General features: G+C 40.1%; 2 pseudogenes; both read left to right on the top strand.

Annotated features, from left to right (window-relative positions):
- The first annotated feature begins 6,927 nt into the window (after positions 1–6,927).
- On the top strand, positions 6,928–7,051 carry LOC114501243 (annotated as a pseudogene).
- Positions 7,052–11,180: 4,129 nt separating this feature from the next.
- LOC118501131 lies at positions 11,181–12,766 on the top strand (annotated as a pseudogene).
- The last annotated feature ends 286 nt before the right edge of the window (positions 12,767–13,052 follow it).

The raw sequence follows: 13,052 nt of genomic DNA, 5'->3' as shown, positions 1-13,052 counted from the left end.
ATTCCGATTATCACTTTTTTTGTAGTTCCAACCTAAGTCTGCCTTCTGCATTTCCAGATACACATCTAGTTGGCATCTCTTGGGTATTCAAAATGACACCTGAAATTAGCATGTCCTGATCTTGTTATGGAAGAAACTCAGTTCTTGCTGATGCAGTAAAGAATTACAGATAGGCAAGTCTATTAGTATGTAAGGAGGGTTTATTAGTGATACGTTCTTCTAGAAAAGAATGGGCCTTGCCAAGGTGGGGATTGAAAGGCATAGTAGGTTCAAGGGAGGGCAAGGTAAGGGCAGCAAAAAGCAGCAATGACAAAAGCATCAGTTCCTTTATCCTGAGGACTTATATAATTGGCAGGATTCGGGTGAAGTTACATATTGATTGGCAGGTAAAGGTGGTGCCAGCCTCCCCCAGGGTACATGACTACCCAAATGTATGTGTGGAGATCTGTTATGTTAGCCTGAACCCTTATCTTGCTCCAGACCACAGTTTGGTCATCTTGTTGTAAAACAGACAGGTGACAGGAGGTAGTTAATTAAAGTTGAGGCAGTTACCCAAAGTTACTTATGGGCTCTTTTTGTAACCATCAGGGACTCTGTAACCAGAGGCAGGCAATTAACCAAACTTGTTTTATGGGCTGCTTCTTTGAATGCTGTGAACCCTCTCCCACCTTCCAGGCCTTGGGATGAGCACAGTTTCAAAGGCTTTCTTTCCCAGATAAATGAAACAATACATAGAGAGTTTCAAGGGCTCCCCTCCTCCAGTGCTAGCCTGTTGTTTCTTGTGATGCTGGAACACCTGGCAATATCATTGGACCAGGCTCAGGACTGCTGAGTTAGTGGGTGAGACTTGCCTCCCTCCTCCCTGCCCTGGTTTGCTATCTATCTACCTAACAATCTGAATGTATATTCTTACCAAAATGTATCTTACATACTTTATCAAATAATGCCATCATCTACCTAGTTTCACAAATGAGAAACCCGAATGTCGTTCTTAAGTCTTCTAATTCCCTCATCCTCTGCATCCAAAAATCACCAAGTTTTTCTAGTTTCACCAACTATTTCTCAAATGTAGGCACTTTCCACCATACCTACTTACACCATTTTAGTACATGTCAGTGTAATTTCCCATCTAGATTATTGTACCAGCCTCCTATTATTATATTCCCCCAGTCAAGTCTCTACATTACTCAGTGTTCTCTTAATAAATTCAAGTCTGATTCCCTGCCATCCTTAAAACCTTCAAAGGTTCCCTACTGCCTTTGTCTCAAGATAACTGTCAGTTTACAAGTCTATTCTAGCCTTTTCTTTACATTTCCACTCCTTGTTCCCTAAGTGGCTGTCATACTTTCAGTTCTCTGCATAGCCCATCCTCACCTTTGCATGTGCAGCCTCCTCTGCCTGACAATCTCTTCCACCTCCCCCTACTACAAATGTCACCCTATCTCACCTGGCTAATTTCTACTCATCTTTAAGGTCTTGTTTGGACATCATTTCCTTCTGGAAACTTTTCTTGACAACCTTCCCCCTCAAAACCAATTAGGTACCGGTCTTATGTGCCCTCATAATGTTCTTCTATCAGTGCACATCACACTGTTTACTTGTTTGTGTCCCTCAGTGGCCAGCAGTCTACTCAAGGGCAGGCATATCTTTTTCACTGACTAAGCGTCTGGCATACAGGTGTGCAATAAATGTTCATGTGAATAATTGCATTAATCATGCCTTTGTCTTTCTTTTTTTTTTTTTTTTCTGATGCTTTGACAACTTGGAAGCCTGCCTTTGAACTGGCATCCTTTATTCTCCAACCACCTTCTTTACTAAACTCTTACAAGCCAGACAATATTCCTCTGCCCTAACAACCCCAGGGCCAGGTACCAAACAATTCCGGAAAGCCCCTACTTCCCAAAATCCCTTAAAAGTATTCAAACTCGCCAATTATAAGCTTGCTTCCCCTATTCCTTCCAGCAAAAACCACAATAAAGTCTCTTATCCATGCTTTCCCCCTCGCTCCCTCTGCCTCCTGATCCACCCTGATGCTTCCCCCTGTGGACTTAAACTGCGAACGCTATGTTTAGAATTGGTTTGATAAGAAACCTTTTGTGCAGGTGGGCAATGACTAGAAAGGAAAATGAGGGGGGGAGGGATAAGGGTTTTTTCCAGATTTCTATAATAACATCAATTAGCATACTTTAATGCCCACCGTGAACACAAAAGCCATGGCAAAAATGGGGCTGGAAGACCAGAGATAAGAACTTGGTTCTCACCAGCATTTCTGACCTCAGATGGTTTAGCTCAAACCCACTTCTTTAGAAGCCGGAACCCTTGCGAATCGTGTGAACGTTTTCCAGTCGGCAAGTGAAAGCGCAGTTCCGGCTCTCCCAGAAGTTGTCGCACTTTCGTTTCCGGGGCAGTGTGAGGTAGAAGAGATCTCCGAATGGGTCGCAGCCGCAGCCGGTCTCCGCGGAGGGGTGAGTCCAGAAGCAGATCGGAGGGTCGGGGGGGTCTGTTGGAGGCGCACCCCATTTTTTTCAGTCCTAGGGCCACGGAGAGACAGGCCCTTTATTCCTGAGAAGAGTGGGGGATGGAGGGGAGAGGAGTACCTGGCCCTCCGAATTTAAAGCAGTTTTTTTCTCTAATAAATTGGGGTTTCGCTGACTCTTTGACAGCCTTTTATAGTAACTGTTGTTATTCTTGTGACTGGCTGATTGAGAATCAGACCACGGTTCCCTCATTTAATTTCTGAGTGAATGTGTGCAAGTCATCCAACCTTTTTGAGACTGAATTCCCGTAATTAGACACTGGAGGTGCTATTACCTAGCTTTAAAAACTGATGGGAATATTAATGTCACATTCCATAACACTCAGCATGTGGTACAGCCTGGACCTCAAATGCCCCACTTATACTAGGGAAATTGATATTTAGAATATTGCGCCCAGGGAGCTCACGTGGTAAGGTCTTCTGGTCCCCACGGCTATAAGTGAAGCAGAGCGATGTAAAGGACGCCAGATTTGGAGCAGATCTGACTTAGACCCTTGGCTCTGCCCCCTAGTCAGTTTTTACCACCTTCAACTAGTCAAGACTTGACGTTCTTAAAAGTTAAATGAGGCTACCACCCACACATGGTTGTTGAGCCACGTAAATCTCAATAGGGCCCAATATAATTTCAACTTCTTAACAGTTAAGGAGTAGTTACATTTATACAGCCCTAAAATTATTTCAGTCCTTTGAAGGCATCCTCGAGGCTGATGTGCACCACCTCCACCCCCGTGAAAATGAGTTTGACACCCCTGCCTTAAGATGTGCTCAATCAGAATTATGAAGTGCTGTGTAACCATAGAACCAGATTTCCTTAATTTACTACCAAAAAAAAAAGTAACAATCTCAGTAATTTTTATATGTTGAAATAATACTTTGGAAATATATGTGTTTAGTCAAACAATATTCTGTTAAAATTAATTTCACCTGTTGGGTTTTTTTTGTTTTTTGTTTTTACTTTTTTAAAAAATATTTTATTTATTTATTTATTTTTAGAGAGGGAAGGGAGGGAGATGGGGGGAGAGAGAGAGAGAGAGAGAGAGAGGGAGGGAGGGAGGGAGGGAGAGAGAGAGAGAGAGAGAGAGAGAGAGAAACATCAATGTGCGGTTGCTGGGGGTTATGGCCTGCAACCCAGGAATGTACCCTGGCTGGGAATCGAACCTGGGACACTTTGGTTCCCAGCCCGTGCTCAATCCACTGAGCTACGCCAGCCAGGGCTGTTTTTACTTTTTTAATGTGGCTACTAGATATGGCTCACATTATATTTGTATTGAACAGCATGGCTCCAAGAATTTTAGGTAATTTTGGCTCTGCAATTTTGCGTTTGTATTAGAGCGCAGGCGGTCCCGGTCCACCTCCCGGGAGAGAGAACGCAGGCGCCGAGAAAGGTCCCGGTCCCGGGAGAGAGATCGGAGAAGGAGCCGCTCACGATCCCCGCACAGAAGACGCTCCAGATAAGTGCAGAAAATAACCAGGGGTTTTACCACAAATCCCAAAGAAAGTAGTTGTTGCCTCTGACTTTGTTTTCATCACTTATAAGGCGGCTTAAGTGTCATGAAATGAAGGGAACTTAAGCCTACTTCACTCTAAACCTAACATCCCCATTGATAAATGGATTAGTAAATCAGTACTCCTCGAGTTGCCTTTAGGAATAAAGAGAAATGATGTGGGAAAAGCACTTATCATGGTCCTTGACAAGAATAAGAAATAAGGATTTGTTTTGTTTTATATTAACTTTTTGTGATAATGGTTTAGTCAACTATATAACCAAGAATATAAGATCTTGGAAGAACCTTAGAATGGACTCTTAATTCTTAGTAAGTATCAGTACTCTGGTTTCTCTTCAGATTGTATAAACCTTTCACCTTTTACTTAATAAGCATCAATTGCTGTTTAAGTCAACTTTTTGCATGTTTATGTGTAATTGTTAGAAACTGTTTAGTTACATTTTTCTGCCGTACAAAAACAAATTTTAGCCCTAGCTAACAATCAGGGCCTAGGCAGAACCTTCTAACTTATTCTTCTATAAGAACTAGACCCCTCAGACTTCTCTGGAGTCTGGCTTTTGTCCAGCTTTTACCTTTCTGGCACTCATGTGCATCTCTGCTGACTGACACAAGTGACCAGGTATGTCTCTGTTTCTGACTTCTTCACTTATTAAAATATTAGGTCCCCAAGGCGACATAGATCCACATCTCCTTCCCCTTCTCGACTGAAAGAAAGGAGAGATGAGGAAAAGAAAGAAGCAAAAGAAACAAAGAGCAAAGAACGTCAGATTACTGGTAAAGTTATCTGATAAATAACTATAGGAAGAATACGGCCTTGTTTAGATAACTTCAGTCATTTTGATAATTGTATAATTTTTGAACATTGAAATATATTAAGTTTTTTATAGTGTTCATTGCATATGGCTTTGAGATTTTTAATTGTACTTTAGTGAGTTCCTGGTTATCTGTCATGCTTCTGACATAGGAAGGAAAGTTAAAAATGTGAGCATATTCTATTTTGGAAGTACCTTCGAAACAAGTGTCATGTCTGATATTAAAGGCGGTACTGCCAGAAGGCTTCAGCCATGTCCTTTTAAGCAGTCTCTCCTGTGGAAGGTGGGGAGCACATTCCTTTGTTGCACCTTAACTTATATTCTGCCCAAATTGAAGAGGATTTTTTTTTGTTAGACTCAATCATTAAGCTAATTGTTTTAAATATTCTCTGATGGGAAGGTAGAATGACTATTAATCTATTACCACTTTTCCTGTTATATATAAAATGATAAGAGTTTTAAAAATTATAAGTTACTTTTGCAGAGGAAGACTTGGAGGGCAAAACAGAGGAAGAAATAGAAATGATGAAGTTAATGGGATTTGCCTCGTTTGACTCCACAAAAGTAAGTAAAATATGCAGCCCGTTAAGCATTCTGAGTTGAATTAATTCATTATGACTGTCCCCTTTTTCCATATTCTCTACTATCACTAGTGTAATTTCTTCTGCTGATATAAGTTTGTTCAGTTAAAAGACAATAACTCTCTGTATGAAGGGCTTTGAAAGCACAGAGAGGAAGCAGTGAGGTGCTGTTTGATCTGGGAAGTGTTTGCCTGGGATGCTGTTGAGTTAGGTCTTAAAGGGCCAGTACGAAAAAGAGGAGGAAAATCATTCGAAGTAAAAGGAAGAGCTCATGAAAATGCCATGTAGGCATGAAGGAGCATGGTGTATTGTGGGAATTTCAAATTCAGTGACTGGTAAAAGGATGCTGATGGGCTAGTGGCTACAATGAAGCTGGAAATAGAAGTAGAAAGCAAATCGTGGAGGGGCTTTTGCTGCTCTTAGCCGTGTTAAGGAATTTAGAATTGATTCTTTAGGTGTTGAGAGAAAGCAGTGATTTTTAAGAAATGGAGAGATAGGATTATATGTGTGCTTTAGAAAAATGACCCAGGGCAGCATTGGAGTACAGGTGGGAGGCAGGTTAGATTGAAGATTCAGGGAGAACTGCTGAGCTGTGTAAGTAAAAGATAATGAAGACCCAAACTGACAGGAGGGGCTGTAATGTTGAGAACCATTCAGGAGCCAGAGTTAGTAGTAGGAGTGGGAGTGAGCAGCCAGTGATGACTCTTAAGGTGACAGGCTGAAGGGTTGGTTAACCAAGAAAAGGTTATGGAAAGGGGAAGTGCCAGGAAACAGAAGAGGGAAATTCAGCTGCCAGATAAAGATGACATTGGGTAGCTGTACACATCTCACAGCTCAGAAGAGGGTTGATTGGAGATTGAATGCTATCTAGCCTTCACCGCAACACTGGAAAGAATGAGGAAATGGGGGAGGAAAAAGGAAGGGATTGTGGAACGACAAAGTCAGTTATAGGGAGGAAGAGGGGAGAGAGCAGAGACAGGGAGATATGGGTAAAGAGAGAAATAGAGGAGAGGGGAGTTGGAAAGAGGAAATGGAAAGGGGAGGAGGAAAGAGGGGGCTAGTAAGGATACAAAAAAGGGAGAGTGTTTGGAGAGAAAATACATTTTTAAAACTTTTTCTTCTCTAGAATTTTAAGTCTGTTTAGTTTTCTAAATGAAAATTGAGATTTTAGACAAAAATAATGCTCTTGCCCTAATTTTGTATTCCATTGAGTTGTGAATGGAGTGGTGTAGTTTCACATGCTGTAAGAGTTTCTAACCAATGTGATTGTGTAGGGTGCACATATTTTGTTTTGTTTTTAACGACAGCATAGCCCTGGCTGGTGTAGCTCAGTGGATTGAACACCAGCCTGCGAACCAAAAGGTTTCTGGTTCGATTCCCATCAGGGCACATGGCTGGGTTGTGGGCCAGGTCTCCAGGTGGGTGTGTGCAAGAGAGAACCGATCCATGTTTCTTTCACACATTGATGTTTCTTTCCCACTCTTTCTCCCTCCCTGCTTACCTGACAGGGGAGATACCATGATCATGAAGGTAGTTTTCCCAGGGTGAGCCTTATCCAAATGTGGAAAGCCAAGTGCATACTTTGTGGGAATAGGAGACTGCATTTGCATTTTCCCCTGGCAAAAAAAAGACAGTGTATAACTCAGGCATGACTATTTTGAAGTGAGAAAATTAAGAATGAGCTCTTATTCTCACAAATGGTTATGTGAATCCCACTTTGGAATTTAGTGCAATTTATGTGTCAGCTTTTTTTCCCTTGAATATTTGTTTTCCAAAGAGTATAAGTGAAACTATTTACTAATGTATATAGGATACATAATAATATCTCTGAAGTAAAGCAACACTAATTTTATTGTTCTTAGGAGAATAGAGAGGGAACTTACAGAATTATTTTCTTTTTTGGGCAGTGGGGTTACTATTGCCCAGTGTTTGAAATTCCTGAGAGTCTGATGTAAAGATGAAGTCTTACTTGCTTTAAAATGTTGTCTATACTGAAGGCGTTTGTTTATAAAGGAAAAATTAGCTGAAAATTTATAGATCCCATAAAATTATTGAATACTATCAGAATAAATGATATGAGTTGCTTTTTAATGACATCTACAAGAATGCTAATTTAGTTTATATACAGTGTTATAAGCTTATTTGTGTTTTTTAGCAGTGTATATCTTGTTATATTTCATCATAGATCTATAGTGGGACCTTTTCATATGCCAGTGTAGTCACTTATTTTCCCTTCCATTTTAACATTTTAGAAAAATTCAAAGTTTGGTTGTATTTATTAACAGATAATTTTTTATCACATCATGTAAAAGAAAATAGGGCTATTAATATACAATTCCACAAATAGTTTTTCAAAAATCATTAAGACTTTAGCCATTGAACTTAGTACAAGGTTAGCATTATTTACTTTTTTTCCAAGCCAGTCTTTCTAACTCATGCCTACCTCCTGTTCTTTAGAAGTCAAAATCATATACCTCAAGTAATTCACCCAGTATTCTCCCCTTCCTGAAAATGTAGTGAAAATAGGAATAGAAAATTAAAACCAAATGTATTTATTTTAGCTCCACTTCAAATATGTACCTCATTTGTACATGCCTGTAGGCCAGTGAATAAGAATCCTTTTTTTGTCCTAACACAGATGTTTAACAAGTATGCTACACAGATATGGTACAGTCCCATGAGTAACAGTAGGGGAAGGAGGAGGTTAAGGGTCGTGTGCATGGTATGTATGAGAGAGAGAGAGATTGAGCAACCAATGATGCTCACACACTTAAAATCATTTTCTGAGCACTTGCAAGTTCAGTGGCCTAAGATGTGAGAATGAAAAGGTGACTCACAGTCATATCCCTCCAACAAGAAAATTTCAGTCTTATAGGAAAAATAACATGAAGTATATACTGTACATTGTGATGATGCAGGTTAGAACATGGAAGGTATTGGGAGGAAAGCCCAGTTAACATTCTGTGGGAGCTAGAGAAGAGAGCCCTTCCTGCCAGCTGGATCATTTGAATTGGGCCTTGAACTATGTATAAGAACCCGATAGTGGAAGATTGGATGGGAGGTGGGATGGTGATTCAGGCATGATGAACAGCAAGTGGTGAGATAGTGAGTTAACTTGGCTGAATCAAAAGAATTAATGAAAAAGAGTATAGATGCCACATGAGAAAAGGCCAAGATACAAGTGACACTCAACATTATCATCTGGTTCTGTGTTCTAATTTTTTATTTAAAAATCCAAATTACAAGGCCCATGCAATGAATGAGATCTAAGTAAATGGTGACTGATCAGCCGTGATTTGAGAACAAGAATTTTTCTAGATAAACTATCCTTAACTTGTATGTGGTTTCAAAGAATTCTTTGACCAGAAAAGGTTAGGATTTGCTACTCTATTTCCCTGCATGCCTTACATATAATACATAAACCTTCAATGTTTGTAGGTTTGAATATTGTATTATTTGCTTACCTGTGACTCTAAAAAGGTGAACAAAATTCTAATACTTGGAAGCTCATGGGATAGCATCAGGATCTGAAAATTCTTTCTCTCATTGGACTACCTCATTCTTGGATGTGTCTTGTCATTTAAGTATGTCTGTGGGGTCCAGCTCTTTGAATTGAGGCATACATCCTTTTTTTTTTCATATATTTTACTGATTATGCTATTACAGTTGTCCCATTTCCCCCTTTCACTCCCCTCCACCCTGCACACCCTCTCCCACCTACATTCCCCCCTTGAGTTTAAGTCCATGTGTCATAACTTCTTTAGCTTCTACATTTCCCATACTACTCTTGCCCTCCCCCTGTCTATTTTGTATTTACCATCTATGCTACTTATTCTCTGCCTTTTCCCCCCTCTCTCCTCCTCCCACTCCCCTGTTGCTAACCCTCCATGTGATCTCCATTTCTGTGGTTCTGTTCCTGTTCTAGTTGTTTGCTTAGTTTGTTTTTGTTTTTGTTTTAGGTGTGGTTAATAATTGTGAGTTTGCTGTCATTTTATTGTACATGTTTTTTATCTTCTTTTTCTTAGATAAGTCCCTTTAACATTTCATAAAATAAGGGCTTGGTGATGATGAACTCCTTTAACTTGACCTTATCTGAGAACCACTTTATCTGCCCTTCCATTCTAAATGAAAGCTTTGCTGGATAGAGCAATCTTGGATGTAGGTCCTTGCCTTTCATGACTTGGAATACTTCTTTCCAGCCCCTTCTTGCCTGTAAGGTCTCTTTTGAGAAATCAGCTGACAGTCTTATGGGAACTCCTTTGTAGGTAATGCTCTCCTTATCTCTTGCTGCTTCTAGTATTCTCACCTTCATTTTAATCTTGGGTAATGTAATTATGATGTGCCTTGGTGTGTTCCTCCTTGGGTCCAACTTCTTTGGGACTCTGAGCTTCCTGTACTTCCTGGAAGTCTATTTCCTTTGCCAGAGTGGGGACGTTCTCCTTTATTATTTGTTCAAATAACTTCTCCACTTGTTCTTCCTCTTCCCCTTCTGGTACCCCTATAATTTGGATGTTGGAACGTTTAAAGATGTCCTGGAAATTCCTAAGCCTCTCCTCATTTTTTTGAATTCATGTTTCTTCATTCTTTTCTGTTTGGTTGTTTCTTTCTTCCTTCTGGTCCACTCCATTGACTTGAGTCCCAGTTTTCTTTCTATCACTATTGGTTCCCTGTGCATTTTCCTTCATTTCACTTAGCATAGCCTTCATTTGTTCATCTAATTTGTGACCAAATTCAACCAATTCTGTGAGCATCCTGATCACCAGTGCTTTGAACTATGCACCTGATGGGTTGGCTATCTCTTGGTCACTTAGTTGTATTTTCTGTCGAGCTTTGATCCATTCTTCCATTTGGGCCTTTTTTTTTTTTGGCCTTGTCACACCTGTTATGTATGAGGGGCAGAACCTTAGGTGTTCACCAGGGCAGAGCAACCCTGTTGCTGGGTTGTGATGCTGCATGTGGGGGAGGGGGCCAAGAGGGAACAATGGTGCCTCCTCTGCTCTTTGTGGGATTTCAGTCCCTTCCGCCACTTCCCCCAAGCAAACTGGGCCTTTCTGGTGCTAATTCCTGTGTGGGTGGGCTTGTGTACATTCTAGGACCCTGTGGGTCTCTCCAAAGAACTCTCCTGTGAGGCTGGGAGTCTCTCCCTGCGCCTCAACCCCCACAGGTGTTTTCAGTCGGTGTTTTGAGGCTTTATTTACCCGCCCTGGGACCCTGGGTTGCTTGGTCTGTCTCGCTCCCCAGCCTTGCCCGGTTTATCTGCATATGCATGTGGGACCGCCCAGTCAGCCAGCCACCTTCACTTCACAGTCACCACCTCGCTGGGTCTGCCCATTGCCACCCCGTGCCTGGCTGGGGTCTGCCAGCCACCACCTGCGTGCCCAGGATGCCTTACGCACTCAGTGCCACCGCTTTTTGTGCCGAGACCCCTCTCCACCCGGCTGCCTGACTCTGCCCTTCCTACCGGTCTAGATGAATGTGTCTATTTTAACTCCTTGGTTGTCCGACTTCCATACAGTTCAATTTTCTGTCCGTTCTGGTTGTTATTTTGTTTTTAATTTGTTGTTGTCCTTAATTTGGTTGTGTGAGGAGGCACAGTGTCTACCTACACCTCCACCTTGGCAGGAATAATATATCCTTCTGTTTTTTGTATTTTTTTATTGCTTTTCTCCAGGGAAAAAAGGTGGATGGCTCTGTAAATGCCTATGCCATAAATGTGTCTCAGAAGAGGAAGTACAGGTATGCATTAACCCCCATTATTAAGTTTGAACTGATGATATAAATTATGTTCTTGGGAAAGAATTTATTATGGGATAATTGTGTTTGTAGGAAATGTAGCAGTTTTCCATACAGTCCCTTGTTTGAATCTTCTTGTTTATAGTCTGGTGTGTTAATTTCCAATTTACATGTGAACTATTCATTATTATAGAGAAGGATAGTTGGCTTAATGTTTTAGGACTGTATAGATAGTTCTTTAAAACATTATTTTTTAAAAAGGCTTTGGGCTTTAATTTCATTATAATTATAGACTTAAAATACATCCCTCCTGAATTACTTACTTACATTGGTTATGTTAGGATTTCAGTTGTAAATACATTCTTCTGTTAAGTACAGAGATTTTATCAGTACCACAGGACAAACCAATTCATAGTTGAAATTTGAGTGAAATCCTGATGAATGGAAAAGTCAAGACATCTTCAAACATTACCTCTACCTTTACTACTGACAAGAGACTAACATTCCAGTTAATTTACAATATGAATAATGTGTTTTGAGAATGCTGTGAGTTAAGGAACCAGAACCATCATTGACATTCCTTTGTAAAGTTACCTTCAAATAAAATTTTAGGAAAGAACAGGACATCAAGTTTGGGAGTGAGAACCTCTGTGTTGTATGTAACAGACAGTGGTTTAAAAATGGGTGATGTTGAGAAGGGCAAGAAGGTTTTTGTTCCGCAGTGTGCCCGGTGCCATACTGTGGGAAAAGGAAGCAAGCACAAGACTGGGCCAAATCTCCATGGTCTGTTTGGGCGAAAGACAGGTCAGGCCCCTGGATTTTCTTATGTGGATGCCAACAAGAACAAAGGCATAACCTGAGGAGAGGCTGCACTTATGGAGTATTTGGAGAATCCCGTCAAGTATATCCCTGGAACAAAAGTTATCTTCATTGGCATTAAGAAAAGTACATAAAGGGAAGACTTGATAGCTTATCTTTAAAAAAAAAAAAAGCAACTAATGAGTAACAGTTGACCACTGCCTTATTATTACAAATGTCTCATGACCTTTTTTATGTGTACCATATTTACATTGATCTCATACATCAGCATTCAGCTCATGAATGGCTGATAGAACATTTCTTTTGGGCAGTTCTGATTTAAGTAAGATGGGCTTGTAGTTAAATGAATATGATCAGCTTTTTGCACTTTGATGGTAATTTCGGTTCACCAAATTCTATCACTATTTTCACCTTCTAAAAAGGTGGTTAGACTTGATTCTATGTTCAACTTTTCAGAGATGGTGAATGCCATCTAAAAACCTGTAGGAAACTGGTTTCGTATTTAGATTTCTGTAACTGTACTAACATGTTTAAATACTGAGGAAGTCCCCTTCACTGTTTCTTAAAGCAGCAAGACTCACTTGTGTTTCAAATTGTGTTCATTACCCTGTTAAAAGTAAAGAGCTGAAGCTAAGCTGTCATTGTCCATTTTATCTTTTTGGTCCGAACTATGCCAATTTAATTAAAATTTCCTTTATCTAAGCTGTTGCCTTTTACCTGATGAAAGTCATTTTAGTGTGGTTCGCATATAATATCAAATGAAGAATATTTAACACTTCTCACATTTTATTGATGATCTATAAGGTCAGATACTTTTGAAATTCAGTATGACAAAGTGGAGTAGCAAACTTTGTGAATTCTTTAAGTCAAAGTTGTAATTCAGGATTGTCTTGAACAGCTATTCAAAAACAACTGTAGAATTACTGTATGTGTGTATGATTGGTAATGGTACTTTTGCCAACTCAATAGAAGGATTAAAGTAGAGGAGAACAGATCATCAGCACAAAATGGTGATTATGTGATCATAAGGCTTAAGATGATTAAAAATAAAATCACAGATTAAAAA

The sequence above is a fragment of the Phyllostomus discolor genome, chromosome 6 (genome assembly GCF_004126475.2).
Source record: "Phyllostomus discolor isolate MPI-MPIP mPhyDis1 chromosome 6, mPhyDis1.pri.v3, whole genome shotgun sequence".
In the NCBI taxonomy this organism is placed as follows: domain Eukaryota; kingdom Metazoa; phylum Chordata; class Mammalia; order Chiroptera; family Phyllostomidae; genus Phyllostomus; species Phyllostomus discolor.
This window is presented reverse-complemented; position numbering and strand designations above follow the sequence as displayed.